The sequence below is a fragment of the Phragmites australis genome, chromosome 22, assembly GCF_958298935.1.
Source record: "Phragmites australis chromosome 22, lpPhrAust1.1, whole genome shotgun sequence".
Classification (NCBI taxonomy): Eukaryota; Viridiplantae; Streptophyta; class Magnoliopsida; order Poales; family Poaceae; genus Phragmites; species Phragmites australis.
In genome coordinates this window covers 14,283,781-14,290,475 of record NC_084942.1, presented here as the reverse complement: position 1 = coordinate 14,290,475, position 6,695 = coordinate 14,283,781, and positions in this window count along the sequence as shown.

Sequence of the window (6,695 nt, the reverse complement as noted above, 5' to 3'; positions counted from 1 at the left end):
TCTTGCCACTTGTAACCATGAGTATGGCTAATTAACTAGTTTTAGACTCTGCAGAGGTGCATACTTTACCCACAAGTCATGATCATACTCTGTTGCTGATACCCGTCAGTACTTTACACACTTTCGAGGTGTGCACTGAGTTGACCACTATAAATCCTTTACAATGCCCCTCTCAACACGTGCACCATCGCGTGAATACACCTCACCAACAAAAGCCACATCTTGCGCCAATGGAACACCGTGGAAGTACAACCTTCTATTCCATACGACTGGATGGTTTACACAATACTGAGAGTATGCAAATTAATTGGCAAGACTCGTTCCATTCTAGGCTTGTGGTTGTACTGTTTGCATGAAAAAATCACTCCATGAACTGGTCCTTAGATTTGAGCAAAGCTATCACATCCTAATTGTACAACCAGTACCAGTCTCATCAACTTTTTCTTAAATCTCTATATCATGTTGCTACAAAAATTATACCATCATCTTTTATCATTGTTGCATAGGACCATTACCATGTTTTTAGAGCAATTATCATGATCACTATCCCAAAGCAAAGCTAAGCATCATCTACCATTTCATAATCCAAAACCATAACTCTGGTAACAAGGATAGTAAGGAAAAACTAGAGTAAAATCTAACTCTTAGGATTCCTGACAGAATTATTAGTATGCATGTTTGTAAAATAAAATATTTTAAAAACCAAAATAAATATGTTCAAACACACAACTTGCCTTCACTCTACTCACTTGGGTTTTCAAAGTCTTGATTCTATAGTCCTTTAAACTCCTCAAACAGTAGTGTCTACTCACAAATATAAGCAAAAAGACAACACATAAACACCAATATCTAAAGAGAACCAAATATGATACAACAAACATCATTACATACAAGACCACACTCTTCCAGAAAATGCGGTGAAAGAACGGGTCAAATCGGAGGTACAGTTTATGGCTTGTGAAAGATTAAAACAAGACCAAAAAGATTATCTATAGATGAAATTATGTTGCTAGAATTTTTCTAGAATTTTTCTGGAGTCATCTATGATTTTCTGGGATTTCTAGGATTTTTCTAGAATTTTTAGCATTTATTTGAATTATAAAACTATATAAAACATAAAATAGAATAAAATTAAATTATTAAAACAATATAAAAATTATTTTTCCATTTTAGTCCTATTTTTAGAATTATTTTTGTACTGGTAAACTAATTATTGAGCAATATATATGATTTGTGGCATCAGCAGTACTTAAAACCAAATAAAAAGAAAAACAATTGCTGACTGGGCATGACATGTGTGCACACACATCCGAAGTGGTGCTGCCACATGTGCTCAGAGGCTGACACGACACACTGACTAGGACGGTTGACGTGGGTAAGGACGGTGTCACGGTCAGCTAACGACGCTGTCAACTACATTAAATTGCAACCATCAAACCAAGATCCAATGGCCGAGATCACACCTCATTGAACTGGTATGTTAGATCTAATCGTGATCGCTCAAACAAGATAGGATGGCTGACACTTATCGTCCTCGGCTCCAATGGTTTGGATGGCGGCGTGATTCAAGCTTCTGAGCTCGTCAAAGATGGGGTGGCGGTGGCGGTGGCAATTTTGGCTCAGCGAGTTGGGCAAAAGGTTTGCAACGCTGGGGCTACACATATATACAAGGGAGGGTATGTGGGCTTGGAATCGACTCAATTTTGACATGCGGTGGTGGAGGCGATCCGAGCTCTATCTCACTATTCAAATGAGCTCAACTGGCGTTTATCTGGGCAGAAGGTCGCATATAGCTCCTGAAATCTTTTCACTTTGAGCTCATAGCTTATCTCTTTAAAAATTGTGCGAATTTCAATGAGCTCCCGTGCGGCCAGCGGATTTGATATTGAGGCTATCCTGTGATCAGCTCTGGCTCTGTAGATTTCGGTGCGGGCCAAAGCTTCTAGAGGCTCATATGAATCCATTTTGGCGATCACTATCTGATCTCTGTCTCGGGCACGACATCTCCTTCGCGTGGTCACCTTAGTCATGACTATTGTCAGATGGAAACAGGGAAGAAGAGAGAGAGATGACAGGTTGTTCGGGCCAGAGTGTGTGAGAGAGAGATACAGAGCTGGGTCGGGCTGGCAGGCCAACAAGAGAGGGAGGGAAGAGGTGGGCTTCTCGGGGATTTCAGCCCAGACTATCCTTTCTTTTTTTCTTATTCCTTTTCCTTTTTCTTTCTATTCTATTTATTTGTATTCTCTTGTATATACATGTATATATACATATACAACATATACTCTACACACATTTTACTTCACATAAGGAATCAACAAGCAATCGTTTATTTATAAATATATATCTGAATACCCTAGGGTTTCTTATAGTTCTTGGGGCATATTTCTATCGTCGGGAAGGAGATCTTTGGATGAATGAAAACTGCCCGTAGGTACCCAAGGTATCATGTAAACAGAGAAGTTTATCTCTAAAAATGAGAAGAAAGACTACATAAGACATACGCTCCTATATATACATAGCCTAGGGACCCTGTGGAGGACAAGAGCCAACAAGTGACAGAAGACTACAAATTATTAGAAGTTGCTCGACTAGGTTAGATTTATCTAGGTTAGTCCTGCACCCCGTTGTAGCAGTCCCGTAGATTAATACAACACAAATAAGATATAGAGGTATTATCCTAAGAGAGACCCGAACCTGTCTAAAACCCCCCTATGTATTCTATTGATTCGTCTACTCGAGACATCCCCCATCTTTTCTATAAATTCGTAAGATTGACGGTTCACTAATCGTCGACATATATACTTATATATTCTCATAAAAATAAAACATATCCCTTCATACATATATAGACTTATACATGTATATACATACCTTCATATGAATATACAAACATATATGCATATATACATGTTTAGGGTTTATTTTGACTTTGCAAAAGTTTTTATTTTCTTTATAAAAATAATTCTTATTTCATTTGGATTTTAGAAATTGGGTTGTTACAGTGAAGTACGCCTTCCATGGCACCATACAGGGTTCTTTGTCTAAACTGCTGGGCAAGTTTCGCTACATGTCACTTTAGGGAACGCAGAGGATTTCTGAATGGAGAAAATCTAGTTCGATGTAGCTGAATTTGAAACGGCGTATAATGCTATTTTTGGTCGACCAGCCCCTGAAGCTTCAACGTCCCAAGGGGGTCATTCGTGACAGACATATGGCGTTAAAGTGTAATGGGAAAAGCCTCGAGCTGGCATAACGAATACCTCTCCATGAAGTCAATTCCGTGGAGGGAGAGACTAAACCCTCAAAGCCCAAAGTTACTCCTAAATATGGCAAAGAGATCAAGGTGGTTCATCGAGATCCTGCTTAGTCGGCTCACCAGAATCAGCATTGTGCTGGGCCCGAACTAGAACTCATGCTCGTCAGCTCGCAGGATGCTGACCCACTCGGCCAGTCTTATTTTTAGTAAGCGAGTAAGTTAGGTGAGGTGTATTTTAATTTTTCTGTCAAAGTAATAGAGTCAAGACGTTCCCTGGAAACAATGTGCTATTTTATTTTCTTCTCTTGAGACTAAATGACCGACTTTTGGTTCCGGTAGATCTTCATCTGTTCGATGAACTTTTAACATTCTAAGTACGAATGAAGGTAGGAATGTAATTTGTGACTTTTACATCCACTCTAACTTCTGACTATATGATAAAAATGTTCTACTTCAATCGGATAGTCGGGGGCTAAGGAAATAAAATTTCTCTCCTAAAAAAAACTGACTGCCTGACTGATACATCCGTCATATAGTCAGATAGTCAGGGCTACGTGAAAGTATATCATACATAGAGCAATTTTAAAAAAGACCGCCTTTTAAAAAAGGGCTTCGCTATGTTGCTTGATGACGTCTACCTTCAGGTGGTTAGTTCAAATAAGCCTTACGACCAAAACTGCAAGGATTCGATGCCAGGCTAGACACCTTCCTGAGTACATACAAACAAACGCGTTTGTAACACTCAAAGTAACAATACATCTTAACCCAAGTACACACAATCCAACGTGTTTGTAACACTCGAATCCATAATAAAGCCTAATCCGAGTCGTTCGTGGAAGAAGTCTCCAAAGGTTTTTCTTGCCTCACCACTCGATGATATATGCTCATCAAAAGCAATCGAGTTGCTCTAAGTTATGGGATACATTGTTTAAACTACAAGATAAGTTTGACAAATCTCAAGTATGTTGTAGGCCCAAACACACTCTATTGGGGGATAGCCCAATAGCCCAGGAATAGGCCCATGTAAAAATTCAGCCCAATCTATGTAATGGCACAAGTTATAATTGTTGTATACCACCAAGGGTAAGAGTTGGATTTACTTGTGAGAGCCGCTCAAATTGCACTCGGCTTAATCGAACAGGACGATAGGCTATAAAGATGAGAGCTAGCACAAGCCTGATAACCGGCATGCCATGTGCCGATACACATCTAAACCACCCTTTGCACTATCATTTGTTTAAAACAAACGCAATTTTGGTATTCCCGATACATGCTTGCTAGGATCACACATGTACTTTTACATACGTTCATCACGATAAGGGACAACAAGTGTAAAATTATATTACAACATTGTTTATCAAAAGTTATCAGAGTAAAACAACTAGTGTCAAGTTATCCATACTTGACCCATAACGAAGACTAGAACTATGTTACAACGAGATCGTTCTAGTACATCGTCATCTAGATATGCAGCGGAAAAAATGTACAACAAAGTATCAAAAGCAGCCCAATGATGTTTCTGCCCTTAAGCATCATCAAGGTTAGTCTCGTGTCACTTGGCTTTACTCTTGCCCATCGCTGACATCAGCGGGTAAAAGTAACCAACACTGGCTCGTCCTCACCTGCAACAAAAACTCAACAATAGCACCGTGAGTATGAAAGTACTTGCAAGACTTACAAATATGGGTATATACCCGACATGATGGATAATGCATTTGGTTGTGGCAAGAAAACTAAGCCATAATCTGACACATTTGCTTAAATACAATTTTTATCATATTAATGTGTACGCACCTAAGTATGAAGACTTAGGCAACTCAACTGACATGACCCACTATTTCCCAAATTCCTATCCATAGCTTAATGAGTAACCTTATATAAGTGATCAACCCGAAGGAATCAGATCAACCTTATACAAGTGATACAAGAGATGAACATGACCATCATCTCAAGACATCATGTGATTTCTACGATGAACTATCAGGACACCAAGCATACTCATGACCAAGAGCGTGGCAATTCGAATTATTCTTATAACCCTACAGGGGTACATATTTACCCACACGACACGAGTCCATCCTCTCGGCCCTTGTGATAACCTTTCTCATATGTGTTGCATCAGATCAGCCCGTGCCTACGCTACCGAGAATACCTAGTTTCTGTCGGGACTCTTCCCCATTGAACAACCTAGGGTCCTCACCGCCCCAGAATAAACTTCTCTATCTCATTATTTTTCTCGACACACCACATGGCCACAGTTAGTCAATACACACAGCATACGATATTTAACTCATCCATCCCATGTATGGAATTGTGGTAAGTACATTAAGTGTTGAGCGTAGGAAAACATCGATACAATCCTTAATCAACTCAAGCGGGGCTATAACATCTGAGACTCCTTTCTCATCCGTCCTTACCACCTACTCAAGTCTCATAACCAACACACTTACCATATTTACTTAACCATCATCGTAGAGCTTGTAATACATGTCCTATAACTTGCGAACAATGGTGACATCCACCGCTCGACTTCTACCAACATGCTAAGAAAAGCTAAGTAGCTATCGAACATTAGACTTAATTCTATTTGTTACCCAAGGTTATAAGGATACGGTACCATAAATCACATGGAAGGTAATGCAACAATATAGGATCTACCCAATTGACCTTCATAACTCAACTTAACTAATGCAACGGACCCATACAATAGTAGTAAGTTAAGACACATGACCATTGTAAAGTAAGGGTGCAATATGATAAATGCTTGCCTTGGTTTCCCGATGCTTCGTTCACTTACAACTCAGGTTCATTGTCATTTTTGACTTCTTGAACTATCGATACATCACTCTCTAATCAAAGGAATATGCATCGAATAAATAAAGGAACAAGTGAAGAGATATGCTTTATGATGCATGATCATGAATGATATGCAATGTGATATGTTATGAAAATATTTGCAAAAGAATGCTAATCGGTTGGGCTAGCAAAAGTTTAAACATCACATGAGGTAACCTAAGCTCAATGGGTACGGAGTAGCTGGTAGTCAGAGCTGAGATAGGTGGCGGCCATATTGGCCCAGATGGTGATTTGACTCCTGATTGTGGAGTTTGACTTAAGTCTAACTGGCCAAGTCAGATCCTAGCAGTTAGAACGGCTCATGTGGCGGTCAGATTGCTGGGCCTAGCTGACGGCACCTCAGTGAGATCGCTGGCGAAGGTTCTAGTGATGCCTTCGACCAAGAATGGTACCAAAACACTCTATAAGACTAGGGAAGTGTTTCTTTGGTGGTTTGGTCGACATGCACGGGGCCAAACTCGAGGATCCAATGGATGAAGTCCATCGCTAGAGTGAAGCTCAGGTCTACACTAACGAGGATGGGTTTGAGCTCGGGGATGATGTGGAAAATGATGGGGAAAGTCTTACTTTGGTGTGGGGAAGC